Source organism: Montipora capricornis, chromosome 12 (genome assembly GCF_036669925.1).
Source record: "Montipora capricornis isolate CH-2021 chromosome 12, ASM3666992v2, whole genome shotgun sequence".
Lineage (NCBI taxonomy): Eukaryota > Metazoa > Cnidaria > Anthozoa > Scleractinia > Acroporidae > Montipora > Montipora capricornis.
The window spans coordinates 29,692,438-29,697,437 of record NC_090894.1 but is presented as its reverse complement, the minus strand read 5'-3'; the positions used below and the strand labels follow the sequence as shown (position 1 = coordinate 29,697,437).

At 38.5% G+C, this 5,000-nt stretch overlaps 1 protein-coding gene across 1 annotated transcript in view; it reads left to right on the top strand.

Annotated features, from left to right (window-relative positions):
• Positions 1-2,970, top strand: part of LOC138026160 (kelch-like protein 3) — a 5,183-nt gene extending 2,213 nt beyond the window's left edge. Inside the window, exon 1 of the mRNA XM_068873375.1 lies at positions 1-2,970. This exon is cut by the window's left edge and continues 2,213 nt beyond it. The gene's annotated coding sequence lies outside the window, so the exon portion shown is untranslated.
• Positions 2,971-5,000: the final 2,030 nt, after the last annotated feature.

The window sequence follows — 5,000 nt, the reverse complement described above, 5'->3', positions numbered from 1 at the left end:
ACAGGATATCTCTTCTGAAGTGTAACAGTCATTGCAATTGATGTAAAATGTACAGTGCAGCTCGGAGATAAGCGAACCAAAATACACGAAAAAACGCGCATACCCAAAACGCGTAAACGCGTCAAAAAAAAAAACGCAGATGGGCATCAAGACATACGCAAAAAGGCTCATTAGTATTTATGAGCTCTCCTTTTTTAAAACAGCAAAAAATCTCACCATATATGCTTATTCTAATGGCGCAAAGTCCTTCTGGCTAGATATTTGTGTGTTAAAGCCCCCCCCCCCCCAAAAAAAAAATGACCAAGCTTACTTTTGGAGAAATATAAACCTATCGACAAACGGCACACAAGAACCTTTTTAACATCAAAATTTACATGAAAGCGTTGACAGGGATAACATCAAAACAAACTTCGTACCGGTGCATCCGTTTAGTCGTAAACTAAAAAACACTACTCGTAAGCAAAGGGATCATCATTAGCAGTTTTGTACAGCCATTCATCATTTAAAATTGAGTATTTAACTCCTTCTGTCGTTTTGGATGTGAATACGTTAGTAAAGCGTGACGCTCACCGATAGCTGAAAAAATACAAACAACTTTGGTGTCCAAGGCCGGTGCGTCTGTTACTCGTTTCATTTAAAAACACAACTCCTTAGCAAAGGGCTCATCATTAGCAGTTTTGTACAGAAATTCATCGTAAGGCTGAGAATTTTGCAGCTTGAATTGTTTTGTTGTAAATGCAGCGGCAAAGAATGATTTTTTGGCGTGGATTTTCAGCGCGACAGTGAAGTCAAACACGGTTGCCGACACGTGACAAATACGATTTTAATTCATGTAATATCCACATCTTCAGCTCTGTTGGGAATGATTTTCTGATTTCAACGGGTACAATGCTTTCACTTCAGACGCAAATTTTTTCTTCAAAGGCTCAATGGATGCGCTGATCACATTTATTTGGTTTTTCTGTAAGGAAAAGTATTGGGTTAAATTTGGGCACGCGCCAGCGAGAGCTAGGCCATCGTGATGTGATTCGGGGCATAATTCGCGGATTCAAACAGTTAAATGCTCTCAGTTCAGAGAAAGTATTAAAAAAAAACTTGCTATGATATGCTGATGGCATTTCTTTGATTTTTCTGCATGGAAAAATTGGACTTTTTTTACACGCGTCGGTGTTATCGTGAAATGACTGTAACCGCGTGACGGCAAACGCTGACAAAAATCATGGCTTCAGTTTTTCGGGGCATAATTTGCTCATTTAATTTCGCTCGTCTTTCGAGACCTTTGTTGCATTTAAAGGGTATTAAACTTCGAAATAATGCCCTGTGGATGTTTTCATCGGCGGCATTTGCGGATCGAAATTGATTAGTAATCAAAGCGATAACATGCATATGTAAATTTTCGACTTGTCGGCAGTCACACAATTTTTTCTTTTGTCTTTGTACACAATTAACAGGAAAAGCAAAGTTACGGTTATGAATAACAAAGGCACAAACGCGTATACGATACGCAATTTTAGAGGCGTCAAAAAAAACGCGTATACGCGTATTGCGTGCATTTATTTTGCGTCTGCGTTGTTCGCTTATCTCCGAGCGGCACTGTAATTTTACCAAACAAATAAATGCAAATCAGGGGAAAATGCTAAATAAGTGACTGAGCTCCTGGAGTGGGCACTGGAAACTAGACATTTCAAAGCTCTTTTTCTCAAAAACTAGCCGTACGCCCCCACCTTAAAATTTCAGGATTTCCTTTGTGAGAAAAAATAATCATGTGTAGACAGACAAGTTTTTCGCAAATATAAAAAATGTCGATTTTCGTCTATATTAATAATAACTGAAAAATTGTCTGGCAGATCTTTTTAAAAAATGTTGAAGGTTTTGTCTTCATATTATTTACCAACTGAAATTCCCAAAATTTTAACCCTGGTCACGTCTTGGCTTTTACGCAATTACTTTAAAAGTCTTTTAGAACGTATAGATGGTATAACAATTTCTGATATTTTAATCTGTAAACGTTATGATCACATGGGATCCTTTCTGGGTCTAGACCCTGCCATTTAAGGGGCTAAACAATTTTTTACTTAGTCTCCCCAATTTTCCATTTTACCACCCCTCTGCTGATTTGGTAAGTCCCCAAAAATTAATGTCGACAATTTTATACTATTTCTTGTAATTTGTTGTGACAGTCAAACAGTATGTTGACAAAAATTGGATGCACATGGTATCCTTTTTCCACTCAATCACTGATGCAAAAGTCAATAAAACTAATTAAAAGTAGTTATTTTTGGAATTGAGGTAGATGGTAACTTTTCAGTTGTTCATTGTAAACTACAAATGTAATTTGTGGTAATTGTAAATTAGCCTAATTAACTTTCTATTTTGCCGGCTCGTATCAGAGGCCTGATGAGCCGTGTTAGGTGCGCAGTGGTTTGTGGGATTTAGGTTTGTAGTTTGCCGGCGTTAGTTGGCTAAGTCATTCTACGGTCAGCGGGCACAAGTCCAGATTCATCTATTGTTATATCACACTGAACTTCGTTAGGTTGTATATGATAGAGTTCTTTATTATTGTAAACTATGTTTTTCAGTAAGGATACCTAGAATCCCAACGGTCGCCCCACTCCCAAGGGTCGCCCCAATGCCTTGGTCAGGAGGAACACGTTCCCTGGTTTTTTTGGTGTCCGGCTCTGATGCATCGCTCTTCTTTTTGTATAGATTTGGTATATAAATGGTTTTGTATCCATTCTAAAGCTAAATAAATGGTACAGTGGCTTAGCTGGCCAACGCGCTCAAATATTATTGTTGTGTTAGTCTGGTTGAGTAGGCAAAGGAAAATGGAAGGTGTTTTTTTAGACTGCTCAAATAATTTTTTTATCATCCTTACCAACTACTTTGTGGCCAAACTCCCACCCTTAACGGGTTGAATATTTTTAACTTCAACCCTTAATCCAACCGGGTTAAAAAAAAAAAAAGGAAAAAGATCGGTCCAGTTTTCGTCTCTTTTCTCAGGCGATGTCCTTATTGTAGGGTAGTAAAAAACTCAATACACCTTATTCCAAAATGGCTGCTGATTTATGCGCATACAAATTGGCGTTTGTTGCCTCGTTCAAGATAAAATATTCTTTTGAATTTTAAGCTTAAGAACGAAACATCAAGGGCTAATTTAAATAAAAATAAAAACAAAAGAATATTTAAATGGCGGCCATTTTGGAATAAGGTGTATGGGGCTTTTTTCATGGATCTCCGTGACATAAATATCTAATGAACCCAACTTAAACACAGCCGTGGAAATTGATTGCACGCATACAAAATAACCAGGCTGTGATTGGATAATTCGAACGGGACCTTTACATAAGCAGTCTTTTCATTTGATGTCACAATTTAATGCCAAAGCATTGTGGGATTAGTATGCGGGAAAAAAAACAAACATTTTTGCGATGTTTGTCCGTATTTAATTCCCATAATGCGTAGTAGGATGTTATGATCTATTTTTAGTGATATTCGCACTTATCTGGACAATTTAAGCAGTTGTCTTTTTATAGACACCTGCCGATATTCAATCCCCAAGACTTGGAATATTTCCTGACGAGTGAAAAAGCGACGGAGTTACCCCACTTTTCAAACAAAGGGAACAGACTGACTTGTGCAATAGGCTACTTTCGAATATACCACGATATTCTTTGTTTGCCCCCCCCCCCCCCCCCCCCCCACCAGATTTTGCATAAGCAACCTTATTGGATTACTGAAAGAAAAGAAAGCATTTGCATAAAAATAGAGTTCAATTCCCGGAGGATTAGTTTGGTACACCATCGTGGCCGCTATTTCTTTGTTTTGGAACACCAACATGGCCGCTGTGACGTCATGTGAAAACGCTCTATTTGACAGAAAAGTTTACTACCAGTTATATACAACATATTTGGTAGAAAACGATTTTATATTATGCGTAAGTATCAATCGGGTTCATTCGACTGTCAATGCACGTGCTAATTGAGGCTACGGACTCTTGGGATTATCACGTTGACCGAGGAAAAGTCATTGCAGTCGTCTTCTTGGACATAAAGAAGGCCTTTGACACGGCCAATCACGAAATCCTTCTACCTAAATTAAGCAATTATGGAACATGCGATAACGCGAACTCTTGGTTTGTCATACTTGACGACCGCATGCAGAGATGCTCAGTTAATGTCTCGCTCTCTAGGAGCTGCTCATTAAGCTTTGGTGTTCATCAAGGCACTATCTTAAGGCTGCTGTTATTTTTACATTATATTAATGATTTACCAAATTGCATTTCAAATTGTCAAGCAAGGAAGTATGCCGATGTATGCTCACCAAGCCTACCCCGGTCACAGCGCTGACAATATCCAATCTTGTCTAAATGACGATTTAGTAAATGTTAGCAATCGGCTGATAGCAAATAAACTCACGCTTACACACTGTAAGATGACGAAAACTTATGCTTACTGGGTCAAGACAGAGACTGTGTACTTTAACAGTTCTCCTAGACCTTCAATCAATGGCGCTCCAATTGAGCAAGTTACTACTGCTAAATCACTAAGAGTTCTTATCGATGATGGGCTTACTTGGTGGAGCCATATTGATAATTTAACCAAGAAAATTGCTTCTGGTATTGGGGCCGTAAAACGAATCAGGCATCTTGTCTCCTATGGGACCTTACATTCTATTTACCAGACCCTGAACATGTAGTACAAACGATTTCAACTACTGCAATATTGTTTGGGAGAACTGTGTAGTAACTTTGCAAGACAAATTGCAAAAACTAAACAACAGAGAAGCCCGTGTTTTGACCCACTCTAACCTATGACGCTGATGTCAATAATTTATTTGAACTCCTTATTAAAGGCAAATTGAACGAGCAACAATGGTACTTAAGTCCCTACAGGGAGTGGCGCCTGAGTATCTTCGCTCGAAATTCGTCCATCGCGAATATGGCTAGGGTTTGATCATGAGAAACTATGTGATTAAGGTAAATTATACGCAACCACGCACAA